The following is a 20,984-nucleotide window of genomic DNA, read 5'->3' as shown; positions in this document are numbered from 1 at the left end:
TCTGTTTTCATCTGCTTTGCTGAAATAAATCATGGACAAATCATTATTTTAATATATGTAGTAATTTTGAAACGATATGGTAAGTAAAATCACCCATAATAAGAAACAATAAAAGACTTCTTATTTTCAGAATAACACTATTTCAGTGTATTCAGCTTCTGGATATTAAATCAAGGTATGTGTTTGGAGGAGGGTGGGGAGAGGAAGAAAATCTAAAATTTAAGCCTTCCACCCAGTTATTCTTTTAGGAATTATCCTAAGGACTATGAATACATAATCGATCACTGATTTTTGTATTTTAGAAAGCATGTTTGAGTATTTACTCCTTCACTCTGAACAGATTTCCTAAACAATATGTTCATGTGTTCTCGACTATATTGGCAAGACAATACACTACTTGGTGTGTTCATCAAAGGCTTAAAAAAACGGTTTAAGTCTGCATCATTATAGGAATATATTGTTTTGCTTATTGTTCTTTATAATCTATAAAGACTCTATTTCTAGGTAAAATTTAAGCATCTTACCTTGGCATTCAGGGCTTTCACTGTCTGACTTCAATTTATTATTGCAACCTTACCTCACCCAAAGCTCCTACATAGAACCCTCTGTTCCAACAAGGTCAACTCCCTGTCCCTCAAACATTTTTTGAATTTCTGCCTCATCTTTCTAGAAGGTCATCCACATGCGTGGGATTTCCTTTTTTCCTATTCATGCCCTATCTTTTCTAAGAAGCTGTCTTCAACTCCTTTAAGTCTGCAGCAGTCTCTTGTTTCTTTGCATTCCCATGATACTTATCGACTTTACTAGTGCTGGCTTTATTTTCCTCTTATATTTGTGTCTTGCTGTGCCTGAGAAGATGGAGAGCTCCTTAAAGGCAGGAAATAAGTCATATACTTGGTCAATCTTCTCGTTATATATTGCTTATATTGTACTTGATAATATTTTTCATAAATATGAATATCATATGGTTATAATCTTTGGCTTTTAAACCTTCATTTGGTTTTCCGAGGCAAGCATTAAGAGAAACCAGAACCATATTTGTTCTTGGTAAAGCCTTCATTCATCATAAACTTTATCAGGGTCTACAGTGACAGGAGTTTTTGAGATAATTCCACTTCGCTTTACTTTTTTTTTCCAATCGAATATATGGAACACTTCACAATTTAAATGAGAAATCTGTGAGTGCATCATTTGCCATTTATTTTTGACAAAATTCAAGCATGAACTATTTAGGGGCAATATTTTTGTATGTAAAGAGATTAGTATCCATTATGTGTAAATGAAGGTAGGTGCACTGGAACTGATGAAACTAGGGCATGTTTGTGAGATTATACATAGGTACATAGACATATACACACAAACATACACTACATGTATACATTGTATATCTCTTGATGAAAACAGTTGTTTGTTGATAATCATACTTAAAATCCCTCTAAGTGGGATAATGTTTCAGATTAGGCAACCATATAATGGTTTATTGGATTAGGAAGAGACTGGAGGAAGGAAAAATAGGAAGCTATTCTGTTAATCTAGGTACGAAGGGGTGAGAGTTTGGGTTAAAAAATGTATACGTAGGGGAAATTGATAAATTTCAAAGGAAATGGAGAGCTTTTTGCATTATTTTACTGTTCCTTACATATACATAGGATGAAATAAGTCAGTGGTTCTCCATTTTAGCTACACATTAAAATCTCAAGGGAGAGTTTTTTTAAAAACTTATGCCTGGACCCCACCCCAGACCAATTAAGTCAGAATCTCAGGGACTCAGAGACTTTTTAAAAAGTCTGCCCAGGTTCTTCTTATATGCAGTCAGGGTTGAGAAACTAAAATAGCTAATTTTTTAGGTACTCAAGAAATATTTGTTTGAGAACATTGCTAAAAGTGTAGTGATTAACTTAAAGCCACTTGTTAAAAGAGTCAAAACCCAAACTTGGAACTAAGTGTTCAAGTTGTAGTTTAGTATTCTTTTTAATAGACTTGTATGAAGCAGAGACTATTTTTTTCCCCATCATATTATGTCTATAATGGATAGAAACTTACTAGGAAGCTATATAGTTTCTTCAGTTTCCATGCAGTATTCTGGTTTACATTTAATACTGTGTGATAAATTTGTATGAAGAATATAGTGCCCCCAAAATATGCAGCAGCAAAATCTTGTTTTCTTTATTAATAGCCTTGCTATGAGGGAAAATGGACAGTAAGTAGCAGTTTGTTGATACTCATTCTTTATCTTATCAAAGTTTATCTTAAATTAGAGGGTATGTTCATCACTAAAATAATACCATTTATTCAGCTCTTTATAAATTTATAAATTCTTTATAAATCTTTATATATTCAAAAATATATATTACCCTATTGTATTGTAATAATAAACCTGTGAGCTTAGCAGAGTACATAGTAAACTACTCCTTGTTGAGAGAAGTTAAGTGATTGCCCAAAGTTAAATGGCTATTGTGTGGCAGAGTGTGGGTCAGAGGATAGGTTTTCCAACTCTAGCACTCATTCCAGTGTTATTTCCATTGTAACACATTTTCTCCTTATAACAAAGCTATCGCTAAACTACGCTAACACATAGATTATTTATTCTGAAAAATAATTGCTTGTTTAACTTCATAGGTTATATAGTATGTGTGCAGTATGTTTTGTTTTATGTGTAGTATAGCTTGTCTTCATGCCTCTCTGATGATTTTAGAATAGATTAATTAAGCAAGTATTAATTAAACTCCAACTTTGAAAACATGATTGTGGCCAATAGAAAAGAAAGACATGGTTCTTGTCCTTGGGTTTATAAAATAGTTGAATGTGTTCAGTTATATGTGTAACAATTAAAAAATATATAACTATTCAGAATTGTACACTTCTATAAACTGTATGATAAGTAATCAGGAACTCTGGCAATAAGGCTTAATTTTATTGAGGTTTAACTTAGTTTGAGAAAGCTTCCTATAAAGTTAGGTATTTCCTGACTCTTGAGGTAAACTGTAAGATCGAGTTTTGTTTAGGCAGGAGGGACAGTTGCAGAATGATACTGTGTATTAAGGACTAATGTTAACTAAGGTTTACTCTGTTTTCTCAAACACCCTTAGATACTGAGACTCTGGAGAAGACTGGTAGAGAATTAGTGTTAAAATGCAAGAGGAGGGAGGACCTTCATTTGAGGGCAAGGGAAGCAAGCAGAGGGTAGAGAGCTGTTAGCCATGGAAAGAAGGAGTAACTTGACTTTTGGAAAGGTGAAGGTAGATGTCTGGGGGACATTAATGCCTTAAGCTTTAATCTTTTTTTTTTTTAAGCTTTAATCTTAAAGAAGTGAGGCAGTGTCATCTGGGAAAACAAGCTTGAGCATGGAAAAGGTACTCAGTAAAGCAAAATACTTTAAGGAACCAGTATGGAGCATAAGTTACACTTTAGAGTTAGGACTGTGTGGTAAGCAGCTAAATTAGTTATTTTTGGAATACATGAGCTTATCATGTTTTCCGAAAAAAATGATCATATATATGGTATGACAGGCAAAAGAACAGAAGTGGTTGGTTGGTATATTTCAGAATCAGGGTCATAGGGACATTTTGCTTAATGTTTAAAATTTAATATTTTGATTTAGATTATTTGTAATATAATCTGAATCATTTGCATATTTGTCACCAGAAGCATAAAGGTGGGCAAAATCCAGAACCTCATTGACAAAATGAGAGATGATGCTAGGGATACTTTTCACAAATACAAATAATTGAGGACTTAACCACATATTGATTTTCTGGGAGGTAGTATCTGTTTAAGTTCCAAGGCGCACAATGAAACTTTGCAAAAGGGCATATCATTCATTCTCCAAGTCCATTTCAGTAGCCCACTGTAAGGGATGCTTAAACTGTGTGATGTCCACCTTCATTCTACAGAGACTGTTTATGTCATGATTGACCTAGAAGGGGAAATCATTTAGTTTTCTCTTAGCAGAGACAGTTTGGGTATATTTGGATATTTCTTAAAGCATTGTAATACTATTAATCATTTCTTGAAAAGTTTCAGAAAGTTTTGTCTGCTTCACATTTATAGGAAAAAAAAAATACCTTACACTCCAGGGAATGATTTAATGTAATAAAAGAAAACTGTACAAGTTGATTTTATAGCAATAATTTAAGTGTGTTTAGTCTTGCTTTAAACTAGTGCATATAGTCTGCTAAAGATCAAACTTTAACATTTAATCTTTATATTTCTCCTACTTCAAATAGATTATAAATTGATAACATTCCACTTACAGAATACCAGCCAATGGACTCTAATGGATAATTATATAATGGATATTTTCTAATGTATTTTTTGATATGAAATTTTTTAAGAAAACTTTTTTTTCTAAATAGGGAAGTAAGTCCTTTCCTATTTGTGGAAATTGTTAATTCTGCGTACTCTTTTATAATTTGTGACAGATTACTGCCACTTTATCTTTAAATTAATTACATCAGTCTCTTTCAGTAGAATTTTATGTATAATATTAGAGAATCAAGGTGACAAGAGACATAAATAAAATAACTGCAGCATAAACTTTTATTTGAACTCTATAGTGACTGATTCTGGAACATTTGTGCATTTGGATTTCACTCAAAAATGGTTTTGTTAAATGATTATGCCCCTAAGAGAAGTGCGGCCTAAAATTTTTCCCTTTTTAAAACTGTAATTACAATATGTAAATCCTTAATACTTTGAGCCAATCGATTGGGGATACCTGTGTCAATAGGAAATAATTACTTTTAAAGATATTTATAAATTAAAAATAGTACATTGAACATAGATAATTGTCTCCTTAAACTACCTTAATGAGCTTGTAAGAATGGATTTGTCATATCTATTTTATGTATATAGATAAGGTTGTAAAGTTGCTGCTTTTAAGGAATTTATGATTTCAGAGTGGTGTAAGTACTCGCATATCTGTTATATAAGCTAGATCAGTGGTTTGCAACCAGGGGAAGACTTGTCCCCAGGGGATATTTGGTAATGTCTGGAGACACTTTTAATTGTCACAACTTGGTATTGCTACTGACATCTATTGGGTAGAGGCCAGAAATGCTGCTAATCCTCCTACAGTAAACAGAACTGCCCCACACAACAAAGACTTATTTGGCTCAAAATGTTAATGATGCCAAAATTGAGAAACACTGGACTAGAGTAAGATAAATGTCATAAGTGAGAACAGAGTGCAGTGCAGGTTCACAGAAGGAGAAGTGACTTGTGATGGTGCTGGTAGAACATCAGAGACAGCTTTATAAAGGAGAGGGAGGATGGGCCTCACAGGAGGAAGGATCAGCTTTTACAGTTACTCATGGATATTGACATCCCAGAGTCTCTTCAAACAAACAAACAAACAAATAAACTCACTCTTGTTATTGCGCCTAGGCCCACTGGTCACCCAGACAAGCAACTTGGGTATGATTCTGGACTCTTCCCAGCCATTCCTTTCTATATCTAGTTAGGAACTAAGGCTTGTTGGTCATACCCCTTTGAATAGCTTTCAGATCGGCTTGCTTCCTTCCTGTCTAGTCTCACTGCCATTGTTGTTCAGGTCTTTTTCTCTTCACCTTTAATTGGACCCATTAGCAGTTTTCCTGAGTTATCTCTCTGCCTCACTTTTGCTTCAAGTCCAGTTAGTCCTTCACACTGTAGGCAGAGTACTCTCTGATATATGCAAACCTGATTGTCACCTGTAGATACTAATAAACCTAGAGTCTATAAGCTAGCTCTTTAACAATACACTACTTATTCCTTATCTTGAACATTTAAAAAATGTAAAAACAAGCTAATACATACACTATGCTTTATATAATTTGCAATTTTTAAAAAATTTTATATTAGTTTCAGGTATACAGTTCATTGGTTAGACATTTGTACAATAGTTTATGAAATAACGCACCCCCCCCCCCAATTACTCTATCACCCATCTGGCTCTACACATAGCCATTATAATACTATTGACTATACTTCCTTTTGCTGAACTCTACCTCCCCCTGACTGTTTTGTAACTACTCATTTGTACTTCATCCTTTCACCTTTTCCTTCAGCCCCCAAGCTCCCTCCCTTCTGGCAGTTACCAGACTGTCCTCTGTAACTGTGAGTCTGTTTTCATTTAGTTTGTTACTTTTGTTCCTTAGATTCTGCATGTAAGTGAAATCATATGGTACTTATCTTTGTCTGACTTATTTCACTCAGCATAATAATCTCTAGGTACATGCATGTCATTGCAATGGGAGAATATTTTTTTATGGCTGAGTAATTTCCCTTGTATATACGAACCATAACGTCTTTATTCAATCATTTGTTGATGGGCATTTAGGTTGCTTCCATATCTTGGCTATTCTGAATAGTGCCACTGTGAACATAGGAGTGCATAAATCTTTACAAATTAGTGTTTTGGTTTTCTTTTGATAAATACCCAGAAGTACAATTGCTGGGTCAAAAGTTAGTTCTATTTTAAACTTTTTCAGGAACCTCCAAACTGTTATCCATAGTGGCTGTATCAATGTGTAATCCCACCAAGAGTGCACAAGGGTTCCCTCTTTGCCAACACTTGTTCTTTAATTTATTGTTGATAGCCGTTCTGACAGGTGTGAGATGATATCTCATTGTGGTTTTAATTTGCATTTCTCTGATGATTAGTGATCTTGAGCATCTTTTCATATGTCTATTGGCCATCTGTAGTTCCTCTGAAGAAATTCCTATTAGGTCTTCTGCCCATTTTTTAATTGGATTATTCTTTTGTTGTTGAGTTGTATGAGTTCTTTATAAATTTTGCATATTAACTCCTTGTCAGATGTATCATTCATGAGTCTCTTCTTCCATTCAGGAGGTTGTCTTTTTGTTCTGTTGGTGGTTTCCTTTGCTATGCAAAAACTTTTTAGTTTGATGTAGTCCCATTTGTTTATTTATTTATTTATTTTTATTTCCCTTGCCTGAGGAGATATGTCAGGAAAGAAATCACCAATAGTAATATCAGAGAGTTTACTGCCTGTGTTTTCTTCTAGAAGTTTTGTGGTTTCAGGTCTTACCTTAAAGTCTTTAATCCATTTTGAGCTTTTTCTTGTATATGGTGTAAGGAGGTGGTCCATGTTCTTTTTTTTTTTTTTGCATGTATCTGTCCAGATTTCCCAACACCATGTCTTGAAGAGAATGTTGTTACCCCATTGTATATTCTTGCCTCCTTTCTCATAGATTAAATGACCATATAGGCGTGGATTTATTTCTGGGTTCTCTATTCTGTTCCATTGATCTATGTATCTGTTTTTAAGCCGGTATCATGCTGTTTTGATGACTATTCAGCCTTGTAGTAACTATAGTTTGATATCAGGTAGTGGGATACCTCCTACTTTGTTCTTCTTTCTCAATATCACTCTGGCTATTTGGGATCTTTTCTCACTCCATACAAAATTTTAGATTATTTGTTCTAGTTCTCTGAAAAATGCCATTGGTATTTTGATCTGGATTGCATTGAATCTACAGATTGCTTTGGGTAGTATGGCCATTTTAATGATGTTGATTCTTCCTACCCATGAGCAAAGTATATGCTTCCATTTACTTGTATCTTCTTCAGTTTCTTTTTTTCAATGACATAATGTTCTGAGAACAAGTCTTTTACCTCCTGGGTTAACTTGATTCCTAAGTAGTTCATTGTTTTTGATGCAATTGTAAATGGGGTTGTTGTCTTAATTTTTCTTCTGAAAGTTCCTCATTGGTGTGTAAGAAGGCAACTGACTTCTGAATATTTATTTTGTATCCTGCTACTTTACTGAATTCATTGATCAGTTCTAACAGTTTTTAGGTGGTATCTTTAGGGTTCTCTCTATATAGTGTCATGTCATCTCCAAATAATGACAGTTTTACTTCTTCCGTTACAATTTGGAAGCCTTTTGTTTCTCTTTCTTGTCTGTAGCTAGGACTTCCAATACCATGTTTAACAAAAGCGATGAAAGTGGGCATCCTTGTGTCTTTCCCGATCTTGAGGAAAAGTCTTTTAGCCTTTCCCCATTGAGTATGATGTTAGCTGTAGGTTTGTCACATATGCCCTTTATTACATGGTGATATGGTCCCTATATTCCCACGTTGCTAAGAGTTTTTATCATAATTGGATGCTGGATTTTTTCGAACTCTTTTTCTACATCTATTGATATAATCATATGATTTTTCTCTTTCAATTTGTTAACATGGTATATCACATTAATTAATTTGTGGAGATTGTACCAACTTTGCATTCCAGGATCAAATCCAACTCGATCAAGCTGTATAGTATTTTTAATATATTACTGAATTCAGTTTGCTAATATTTTGTTGAGAGTTTTTGCATCAGTTTTTATAAGGGATATCGGTCTTCAGTTTTCTTGTTTTGTGATGTCTTTGTCTGGTTTTGGAATCAAGGTAATGGTGGCTTCATAAAAGAAATTAGGGAGCGCTCCCTCTTCTTGAATTTTTTGGAATAGTTTGAGAAGAATAGATATTAATTATTCTTTAATGTTTGGTAAAATTTGCCTATGAAGCCATCTGGTCCAGGACTTTTGTTTTTTGGGAGTTTACTGATTCCATTTTTTTTTGGTGGTAATTGGTTGGTTCGGATTTTCTGTTTCTTCTTGACTCAGTCTTGAGAGAATGTATGGTTCTAGGAATGTATCCATTTTTCCAAATTTTCCAATTTGTTGGCAGATAATTTCTATAGTATATATCCAATGGAATATTACTCCACCCTAAGAAGAGATGAAATACTGCCATTTTCAACAACATGGATGGACCTTGAAATAATCATACGAAGTGAAATAAGCCAGACAAAAAAAGTTGAAAATCACATGACATCACTTCCATGTGGGATATAAACCTAAAAGCAACAAATGAACAGGACACACAAACAGTGTGCTGCTGTTTAGGGGCCGTTTGACCACTTAACATAAACTCATGGGATTTTTCTTGACACAGTTTGTGGAATTTGTCATTACTTTGTAATTAGTTGGTTTACTTTGACTTGCTTTTAATTTCAGCATTCAGTATTTAGTGCTCTCTGAATATAGTATTTTATTTAAGGACCACGGTACAGTATACTGGCTTTAAAATTTGTCAATCTAAAACAATAAGTGTTGATAAGGATATGTGCAAAAGGGAACCGTCGTGTACTGTTGGTGGGATTGTAAATTGGTACAGCCACTATGGAAAACAGTTTGAAAGTTCCTCAAAAAATTAAAAATAGAACTACCTTATGACCTAGCAGTTGCACACCTGGGTATTTATCCAAAGAAAGACAAAACACTAATTCTAAAAGATATATGTACCCCTATGTTCATGGCAGCGCTATTTACAATAGCCAAGATACGGAAACAACCTAAATGCCCATTAATACATGATTGAATAAAGAAGTTGTGGTACATATATACAATGGAATATTACTTAGCCATAAAATAATGAAATCTTACTATATGCAACAACATGGATGGATCTAGAGGGTATAATGCTAAGTAAAATAAGTCAGAGAAAGGCAAATACCATGTGATTTCACTTACATGTGGAATCTAAGGAACAAAATAAATGAACAAACAAAATGAAAACAATCATATACAGAGAACAAGATGGGAGGTGGAGTTGGGTGGGTGGGTGAAAATGGTGAAAGGAGTAATATGTACAAATTGGTAGTTACAAAATAGTCATGGGGGGTATAAAGTACAGCATAAGGAATATAGGCAGTAATAACTATGTATGGTGTCAGGTGGGTACTAGACTATTTGGGGGATCACTTCATACATTATATAAATGTCTAACCACTATGTTGTTTACCTGAAACTAATATAAAGTAATATTGAATGTCAAAGATGAAACATTTAGTTTAATTTAGCATGGTTGATTGTACTTTTTTTCTTTTTTCTTTTTTTTTTTACACTCTCCTCAAGGACTACTTTTGTTTTGGAATCCATAGCCTACTAGAGTTATCCTATTGAGTCAGTTAGATGCAGAGTGTTTTCATATTACATTAGACTTTCCTTTCTCACACAGTAAAAAGGTACTTAGGTGTCTTAATTAAGACAAATGAAAAGTATACTGTATAAACAGATGTATTTGATTTTCAGTGTTGTCCTAGTTGATGTTCACCTAGGCAGAAAGAACATTAGTGTCATGTGAATCATGCATCAATTGAGATGTCTTGGAGATGGTCAAGAAGACATGTTTTCCCATTGTTTACTTAATTAATCAGACTATAATAATTAAGATTTTATAGCTTTTGATATTTGCTCTAAAAGTAATTTACCTTCAAGCTTGATTCTGACATTACAAGTTGCATTCTTTCAAGGGGGAAGGCAAGATGATATAGAAGGTAATGGCTGTGCATGCCTCCTCTCATGACCACACCAAAATTATAACAAAACTACAGAGCAATCAGCACGTGGAGTCCCCTGAGGTCTGGCTAAACAGAAGCCCTACAACTAGGGCAGAAAATAACAGGTCACCTCAAAATGGTAGGAGGGGCAGAGATATGAAATAGCTTGGTCCCACAACTGCTTGTGGCGATCAAGAATTGGAAGGACTGTCTTGGATGCAGAACCCCTTCCTCCACCTGAGGAGTGAGGGGTCCGGGCCACACACTGGGCTCTGCAGCCCAGGGTTCCACTGCTGGGAAGAGAAGTCCTCACAAACTATGGCTGTGAAAACCAGTGGAGGTTGTGGCTGAGTGAGACACAGGGCTGCGGGAGTTGGGACTGTTCCTCCTAATGGCCTACACCCGGCCTTACTCATGGATAGACTTGCTTGCTATGAGCACTAGGACAGCTGCTCGAGGGGCACCAGGGACATACTGGGAGGCACTGAGCTGTCGGGCTTCAGGGTGAGGTTTGGAGGGGTGGATTTCTCCCAGAATGAGGTGTAGGCAGAAGTTGTTGTTCCTTTGTTGAGCCCCCCACCTCCGCACCCCTCCCCACCCCAGCTGCAGACACAGGCGCCACAGTATCCAAGGTGTCATCATCCAGGATAGCACAGGTCGCTCCACTCATGATATTCTCTGAGACTCCGCCTCTCCCAACTTGTGGGCCCACCCAAGCCACTTCCAGTGATTTGTTCCAAACAAATGAGCTATCTTGGCTCTTCCTGCGAACTTTCCTAAAATCTCTCATAAAGGCTCACAAAACCCAAAGAAGCAGCATCTGGCCTCGATGTGCCCCATACTTCTTGCTGAACAGCCCCAAGCTCCACACCTGTGGCGGCTCACCTCAGTTTCTGACTTCTCACCTCAAGGCGCCTATAAGCCTAGCATGGCTACCACTCACGCTGGGCTTGGTGACTCCTACCAGGTGGCCCTGGAGGTGCACAGGCTGCAGCTGAACTTGGCCTACATCTGGACACCCTCCCCCACCAGGACTGTGCCATTGGGCCCCACAGTGCACCTACTACATAAAGCCGCTCTACTAAGACTGGAAGACTTTGAAGCCCTACTTAAGACATAGAAGCATGCAAGGAGACAGCCAAAATGGGGAGACAAAGAAGCATGTCCCAGATGAAAGCTCTAAAAAAGAACTAAACAAAGTGGAGATAAGCAGTATGACACATTCATAGTTCAAAACACTGGTTATAAGGATGCACAAGGAACTTAGGGGCAGAGTAGATGAACTCAGTGAAAACAGAGGTAGAAAACATAAAAATGGAGCTAGAAAACATAATAGGGGGCCAGTCAGAAATGAAGAATACAATATCTGAGATGAAGTGTACATTAGAGGATATGAGCAGAGTGGATGAAGTGGAGGATCGAATCAGCAACATAGAGGATGGGGTAGCAGAGGACACCCAGTCATAACAGCAACAAGAAAAAAGAATCCAAAAAAAAAAAATGAAGATAGCTTTAGGAGCCTCTGGGATAACATCAAGCTTAATAACATTCACATCATAGGGGTACCAGAAGGAGAAGAGAGCAAGGAATTGAAAACCTATTTCAAGAAATAATGACAGAAAACTTCCCTAACCTAGTGAGGGAAATAGACATTCAACTCTAGGAAGTTCAGAGAGTCCCAAACAAGATGAACCCAAGGAGGTCCACACCAAGACATAGCTAAAATGCCAAAGGTTAAATTCAAAGAGAGAATCTTAAAAGCAGCAAGAGAAAAGCAATTAGTTACCTACAAGGGAGCTCTTATAAGACTGTCAGCCAATTTCTTGAAAGAAACTTTACAGGCCAGAAGGGCTTGGTACAAAATATTCAAAGTATGAAATCCAGGACCTACAACCAAGAATACTTTACTCTGCAAAGCTATCATTTAGAATCGAAGAGCACATAAAGAGCTTCCCAGAAAAGAAAAAGCTAGAGGAGTTCATCACCATCAAGGCAGTATTACAGGAAATGTTGGACTTTAAGAAGAAGAAAAAAATGTATCGAAAATCTAAATAAAGAATGGCAATAATTACATATCTAACAATTAAGTACTTTAAATGAAAAAGAATTAAATTTTCCAGTGAAAAGATAGGGTGGCTGAATGGATAAGAAAACAAGACCTCTATGTATGCTGACTACAAGAGACCTACTTAAGATTAGAAGACACAGAGACCGAAAGTAATTGGATGGAAAAAGATATTTTATGATGGTCCTAGAGGGTATTGTGCTGAGTGGAGTAAGTCAGATAGAGGAAGACAAATGCCATGATTTATATGTGGAATCTAAAGAACAAATTAAACCAACAACAAATAAAGAAGCAAACTCATAGATATAGAGAACATTTTGAGGGTTTACTGGATGGGAGGGGGATTTGGAGGGGTTGGTGAAAAAGGGGGAATGGGGAAAGGATTAAGAAGTACAAATGAGTAGTTAAAAATAGTCATGGAGTTATAAAGTATAGCATAAGGAATATGGCCAATAATATTGTAATAACTACGGCGTTGGAGGGCAGTAGATTTACTGAGGTGATCACTTAGTGAGTTATATAGATGTCTAATCACTGTGTTGTACATCTGAAACTAATATATGTCAACTATAACTGAAAAATAAAAAATATTATTAAAAGTTGCGTACTTTCATTTAAACAATACAACAGTAGAATGGCAGTATAATATGACAACATAGTGGTAGATATTTGGTAGCAGACCAAGTCGTGTCCCATAAAAATAAAATGATTATATATAGTACCAACTTATAATTAGCCTGTAATTGTCGACATATATTATTCTTATTAATGGAATATATATCATTAGAATTCAGTTTACCTTGTGAAACATAATACCTTTAAAATATTATAATGTTAGTTGTATTTTTCTTATAACAGAAGCAATGTCTGCTTATTATACAAAGTTTGGAAAATAAAAGCATAGAGAAGAAAATACAAGTCATTCTTTATTCTACCAAGCTTGAAAAAATATTAACATTTTGGTATATTTCCTTCATACTCACCCACTCATCACCTTGTTATATACCCGTGGGTCTTTATATATATATATATATACATATATATACATACACATACACACACACACACACGCACACACACACACACATATATGTGTATATATGTATATATACACACACACATTTATTAAATTTACATTTTAAAGGAAACGGTTCATACTATTTATATAGTTTTATATTTTAAATGTTGCAGTTATGAACCTGTGAGCATTCTTATTTCCATATTAAGGAATCAAGTCTATAATTTCATTTTTAAATGCTGCAAGATAGTCCATTTTAAGGATATACTATATTTTATTTAGCCTTTACCTATTGTTGGACATTTAAGTTTCTAATTTTCTATTACTTTAAATAATCCTAAAATGTACATGATTTTTATGCATACTTATTTGGTTTCAAGACTGCTAGAGATTTAATACTTAGATCAGTGGGTATGAACATTTTTAAAGGACCTTGATTCATATTGCCAAACTGCTTTCTAGACAGGTTACCTCATTTTGAATTCCCATCAGTGATTTATGGAAGTGCCTAATTCAGAGTAGCCTTGCCAACACTGAGGAATATCTTTAAAATCCTTTGTAGGATGAATTATGGTATCTTATTCATTATATTTCTGTTGATTAACACTGAGGTTGAACATTTTCATGTGTGTCATGGTCATTAATTTTCATTTTTTTAATCTGTTTATGTCCTTGGCCCAGGTTTTATTTATAAGTTGTTGGTATCATTTTGCTTTTTGAGAGACTGCAGTTTTCTTTTCATGTAGCTAAATCTAGAAATCTTTTCATTTGTGAATTGTTCCTTTATTTGATGCTTTGAAAGTCCTTCCCCATTGTAATATTAAATGACTAGTCACTAAAATGTTTTTGTCTTTTTATGTTTTTTTTTTTTCCAGCTGGAATTATTTTAGTAAAAGTATGTGATGAGGTTATAATATTTGTCTTTTGAAAATAAGTTTTTAAAGAACCATTTAATAAATAATACTACATTGATTTGAAATGCCAAATTTACGGTATAATTTTTATAAGGGGTGAAGTATACCATTCTTAAACATCACTTTGATATTTGAATGTCATTATAGTGTTCATTAGTGTTTTCTCATAAAGTTGAAACACATTGTAAAATTTCCTACAGACAATTGTGCATAGAGCTGCCTGATCCCCGCCCCCTTTTTAAAAAAATAAATAAATAAAGTCTTGTCCTTCCACGTGGCTCAGTAGTTCTATGACTCACAGTCCTTTTCTCACTGAGCATGCATGTAATCTGCCCTCTGGTTAGCAGCTGTGGTTTCTCCTTGCAGCATCTGTTTTTGTTTGCACTCTTGCTTCTCAAGGTGCCTGTGCTCAAATAGTCTTCCATTATTGATTGCTGCAGGTCAGTGAGGTCTGCTTGTTATTGCTTCTCATATTTGTTAGCTTTAAATTATTTTTCATTTTTCTAATATCTGCTTTATACTTTTTTCCCCCCTCCACTGTTCTTATGGTTAATGTTTAAACTCAGCATGGAATAGGTTAGAAATCCTGTAACCTGTACATCTTTAACTCATTCAACAAGTCTTCGGTGTTATAGACTGTCTTTTCATTATCTTGTCCTGTTTGACAAGATGACACCCTTCTAGAGAATACTGAATTAGGAAATCACATGTTTTTGCAGAGGGCATCTATTGAAAGCAGGTGCCAGAGCCATGGGATTGTCATTTTCCATCAGGTTCCAACACCAGAGTCTCTAGTACTTCAAAGATACTAGTCTTGCATTGACAGACAACTGTGGTGCCTCTTGTTTTCTTGTTGCTTTTGTTTGTAGTCCTGACATTTCTTTTAAATGAAAAAATAGATAAGAAAGCATTAATATTTAAGAGCATATTAATCAGATTTTATGTACTGTAAACTCCTCACATTTGAGTAATATCAGTTACTGAAGATCAATTATTTAGGAAATAACTAAGTTGGTTGATTATATGCGTTCTTATAAAGACATATAATTCTGGTATATATTTTTCATGTCATAAGAACTGAATAATAGTTTTCATCACTTTATTTTGTACCTTTATGAACGTTATATATCATTATGTGCAAATTGATAATTTTCCCCTCTTTTTTATTGCTTACTTTCTCTAGGGATTTTCGATTGTTGTATAATATTCACTCATTTTCAATAGCTTTGAGATAGGAATAGTAACTAAGTGATTTTGACAATGTTTTATACGCAATAATCAGTAGAATCTGAATACAGCTCAGATTCAGTCTAGTGCTAATCTGCTAAATAAGTTACCTATTATTTTTCAGTCTGTAAGAGTTATGTAAACTGTAAGAGTTATATACCCCAGAATGATGTAATACTGGTCCCACCACCACAACTTTATAAAAAGTTAAATTTCAGTAGAACTAAGTGGGGATGATTGTTTTTGCATAGTTCCTTTCAATGAAGTGTTATATAAGCAGCTAGTGTTTGGTGCTTAAGTGGGACAGTGATTGGGATTGCCTAGGATTGGTGTCTGGGCTTTTTGCCTACCCTAACACCTAGTGCCTAATTCATAACGCTTAATGGAATTTTGTTTGAATGAATGGCACAGGGTGTGAGTTAAGCCAGGCTGCTGCCTGGAAAATAAGGAGAATGAGGCTTGGAAGGTGAGGATCAGGGTATGCCTGCTTCTATCCCAGACTCTAAGTGCAGGACCACAGAGAATTTGATACTTAAGATATTTAATTATTTTACCTTATATATTCTCTGTGGTGAGGCTGTAACTTCTAATCCTTGCTCAATAAGGAATGTATGTGGTATTATTGGGAGATAATTTTCCATATGTGTCATGTTTCATCTTATGAGTGAGGTACTAACTGCCCTTTGTTCAGGACTGTCTTTTGGAAGAATGATAAAGTTCTTTCTCCACAGCAAAGGAAAATCATGCTTACTGTCTAGTAAAATAAAGATAATATCTCCCTTCAAAGTACAGGCATGCTTACTGTCTATTATAAAAGATTTGGGTTCCCTCAGCTCAGAGTTCCTCTCCTATAATGTGGTGTACTCCATGTACAGACATCCATTTGTACCTGTTTTGCCCCTGTGAGATTTGGGGAGATAGGGGAACAGATACAAATATGTCACTTATGCCACTTGCTGTTCTGTGAGTAATAAAGGCCTTTGGAGTCTCATGCTTTCTGCCAGGATCTGTCGAACTAACCTATTGGCTTACAAGTAGAGTAAAGTCTCAGATCCTTCAGAGTTCTTGACAGGTACTCGGTACAATTGTTTTACCTATAAGATGTTACCACAGCTTTTGAAGAACCTTGTTTAATGAATTTTCTTTAGTCCTTGTTTATTGAATTGGTTGAAAATATTGAAAAATTAATGAGTCTACTCTTTAAGGAGCCAAGAAAGTTATGTTTTGGCTGAGACTAAACAGTTCTGAATTGGTAAATTAAGAACAGATAAGAGCTTTATTTTCATATTCAAAAACAATGTTCATTATTTTCTTAACTAAAAATTGGAACTTGAAGTAAAATTTATGTTCTGCTTCCTATTGCAAGAAGCAACATTGGATATGAATGTGGTTAGGAGATTTCAGAATTTCTCTGACCCTTCTTTGTGGTTCAGTGGAATAGGATATTTGAAATCTGGGACAGGAAGTCACAATAATGTGTTGGAGAAGTGGGAAACTGCACATAGAACATGGACTTTGGAGTCACGTCTGAGATTGGAACCCTAGTACTGTCAGTTATTACTAGTATTTTAACATTGGGTATGCCATTCAATCTGTCTTTGCTTCCTATGCATAATGAGGAATAGTAGCTACCTCATAAGATTGTTATGAGGATTAGAAATAATTACATAAAGCCTATAGCATTCTGATCTAGCTTATGTGGGGTATGTATGAGAGAGAGAGAGAGAGAGAGTGTGTGTGTGTGTGTGTGTGTGTGTGTGTGTGCACGTGTGCATGCACATGTGAGTGGTAATTGCCCCACTTCCATTTAGGTTATTGTTGATGTGAATTTAGAGTTCTGATTTCAAGTTATCTGTCCACTTAGTGCTCATGTTTCTTTAAGCAGAAAATTCTATGATATCTTTGTTAATGATGAGGATGTGTTCTAACAACATACATTAGAAGTTTTTACAGAGGTAAAAATGTGTTAGATTTTCAAACATTATCTAAGCTTTTTTAAGATAAGAGAGACTATAGCAATCTATATTATTAAATGTCACCAAAAGAAGTCTCATGTATCTTAGTTTAAGTTTGAGCAATTTGTAATAAAAAACAGTATACCCTTTTGTATACTGAATAAGATAGAACTATAATTAGTATAAGTAGTAGAGTTTAACAGTATAATATCTGGAAGTCATTTTCTGTACCTTGGAAGAAATGGTAGCCAATAGGCTAGGAATTGCACTGGGTGGCAGACGAACCTCTCTGTGGCTCATGTGGCTGCAGCTTGGGAGGCAGAAAACAGATTTCCGTTCCATCAGACTCCCGTCCGCCCTTCCATAGCTTCCCTGACCTCTGAAGCTCAAGAGTGATACAGAACATAATTTAGAATCGATTATTTAAAATGATCTGTTAGAACTCTAACAGGATCCTGGCAGTTTTACGAGGAGCCTTTTAAAAGAAGGCAGGAAAGAGTGTATAGCATTCTATCTACTCTTGAGTTATTGCCAATATTGCTTGATATTATTTATGATTAAAACCAAGACAAAAGAAAAATAGTTCAGTGTTTATAAAGGTGCTTATTCCCAAGGATACTAATTAACTGAGATATCCCCTCATGCTTAAGAAAAATAAATATACAGCTAATTTATTTTTAAAATTTCATGGACATTCTCTCAATTCTGATAAATTTTGAGAAGTGTGTTAGTTTCCTATGACTGTTGTAATGAATTATCACAAACTTGCTAGTTTAAAACAACAGAATTTTTTTTCCTCTTACAGTTCTGGAGACCAGAAGTCTAAAATGAGTCTTATGGGGCTAAAATCAAGGTTTCAGCCGGGCCATAAACCCTGCATTCCTTGCCTCTTCTAGCTCTGGTGACTGCTTACCATTTCTTGGCCACCTCAGTCCACTGTCTGCTTTCACCTTCACATAGCCTTTTCCTCAAAGTGTCTCTCTGATCTCCCTCTGCCTTCTTCATATCATGGTACATGTGATAGCATTTAGGGCCCACCTGGATGATCCAGGATAACCTCCCCATTGACATCTGTATAATTTTACCTTAAAAACTAACATTCTCAAGTTCCAGGATTTAGAATCTGATATCTTTAAGGGCCACCATTCAGCTCACTACAGGAAGATAAGGAACAAATTTTAATGTCCATTTGTGTGTGTGTGTGTGTGTGTGTGTGTGTGGGGTAAAGGTGAAATGTCTTTATAATTGTCTTCCTCTAAGTTTTACTTGTCTCCTAAGAAGGCAGGCTTTGAAGTTGTTGTGAAATGAATCTCCCCATGAGGAATAAATTAAGTTTACTTTCTCAATTTTAAATGGTACCATATTAAGTAAAATACTAATTTTTCATATATTTATTAAGTATGATATGTTCATTATTAGTCCTATTATTCCAGTTACTCTATTACACATATTAGTTAAATGATTTTTAATGTTCTAAAAACTCTCATGGTTTAATTGTATATCACAAGATAAAAAATTTAAATCAGTTTAAATTTTATCCTTTATACCTATATAAAAATTAATTTTCAATTTTTGAAGTAATATATGAGAGGCTGTTAGTGAGAGATAGTTCAAGAAATTAAGATACAAAGTGTTTTGTATTCTTTCCCATTTTTCCTTCCATAGTTGTATTTTTCTTTTGGCACTGTTATTGTTTACCCAATTCTTAGAAAGGATGTTTATACAGATTCAGAATCTGAAAAACCGTAGAATAAGATTTTCTTAATTAGAAGCTTTATAGTAGCTTGAGTTTTAATTTTTACTTTATTATGCTTTATATGATTTGACTCAGTTAAATTAGAATAATAATTGTAATGTTAACTGGTGTTTACTAAATAAATATATTAGTTCATCTAGAAAATAGTTTATGAATGCAAATTTAGTTAAATTTCCTAAGGACTCATAATATTACTTTGGAATTGAATTATTCCTTTTTTGGAGGGGAAAGAACATAAAGCACCACACAGTAATTACGTAAAGTATTAAAGTAATACCTTGACATTATTTAAAGTATTTAAAAAGAATTTCTCTTATTATTAATACTGATCTTTTGGCTTTTTTTCTCTTACTACTTCTTTGTACATTTTTTTTAAATATTAGTTTTAGGTATATAATACATTGGTTAGACATTTATATAGTTTATGAAGTGATCTCCCTGATTACTCTGTCACCCACCTGGCTCTACACATAGCCATTACAATATCGTTGACTATATTCCCTGTGCTGTACTCTATGTCCCCGTGACTGTTTTGTAACTATTCATTTCTATTTCTTTATCCCTTAATCTTTTTATCTCAGCCCACCAACCTCCCCCCTAACCTCCGTTAGTCACCAGATTGTCCTCTGTATCTGTGAGTCTGTTTTCATTTAGTTTGTTCTTTTTGTTCCTTAGAATCTCCATATAAGTGAAATCATATGGTATTTATCCTTTTCTGTCTTGTTTCACTCAGCATAATAACCTCTAGGTCCATCCATGTTGTTGCAAATGGGAGGATATAATTTTCTTATGGCTGAGTAATATTCCATTGTATATATGAACTATAACTTCTTTGTCCAGTTGTGTGTTGATGGGCATTTAAGTTGCTTCCATATCTTGACTGTTGTGAATAGTGCATAAATCTTTATGAACTAGCGTTTTTGTTTTCTTTGGATAAATACCCAGAAGTGTAATTGCTGGGTCAAAAGGTAGTTCTATTATTAATTTCTTGAGGAACCTCCAAACTGTTTTCCAGACTGGCATTACCAATTTGCAATCCCATCAATAGTGTACAATAGTTCCCTTTTCTCTACATCCTCACCAATACTTGTGATTTGGCTTATTGTTGACAGCCATTCTGACAGGTATGAGGTGATACCTCATTGTGGTTTTAATTAGCATTTCTCTGGTGATAAGTGATCTTGAACATCTTTTCATATGTCTATTGGCCATTTGTATTTCCTCTGGAGAAATACCTATTCAGGTCTTCTGCCCACTTTTAATTGGACTGTTGAGTTGTATGAGTTCTTTATAAATTTTGGATATTAACCCCATATCAAATGTATCATAGGCAGATATCTTCTCCCATTCTGTAGGTTTTCTTTTCATTTTGCCGATGGTTTCCTAAGCTGTTCACAAATTTTTAGCTTGATGTAGTCCCATTTGTTTATTTTTTCTTTTGTTTTCCTTACTTGAGGAAATATATCAGAAAAAACTTAAGAAGAGCAATATCAAAAAGTTTATTGCCTATGTTTTCTTTTAGAAGTTTTATGGTTTCGGGTCTGGCCTTTAATCTTTAATCCATTTTGGTATATTCTTGTATATGGTGTAAGAAGGTGGTCCAGGTACATTTGTTTTGCATGTATCTGTCAAGATTTCCCAGCATAATTTCTTGAAGAGAACGTCTTTACCTTGTTGTATATTCTTTCCTCCTTTTTTGTAAGTTAAATGACCATATAG

At 34.9% G+C, this 20,984-nt stretch overlaps 1 protein-coding gene across 2 annotated transcripts in view; it reads left to right on the top strand.

The window, feature by feature from the left end:
- The window catches only part of LRCH2 (leucine rich repeats and calponin homology domain containing 2), a 108,815-nt gene that overhangs the window by 1,293 nt on the left and 86,538 nt on the right, over positions 1-20,984 (top strand). The window lies entirely within an intron of this gene.

Source organism: Pteropus vampyrus, unplaced genomic scaffold (assembly GCF_000151845.1).
Source record: "Pteropus vampyrus isolate Shadow unplaced genomic scaffold, Pvam_2.0 Scaffold894, whole genome shotgun sequence".
Taxonomy (NCBI): Eukaryota; Metazoa; Chordata; class Mammalia; order Chiroptera; family Pteropodidae; genus Pteropus; species Pteropus vampyrus.
The sequence above is the reverse complement of the archived record's forward strand: the minus strand, read 5'-3'. Positions and strand labels throughout refer to the sequence as shown.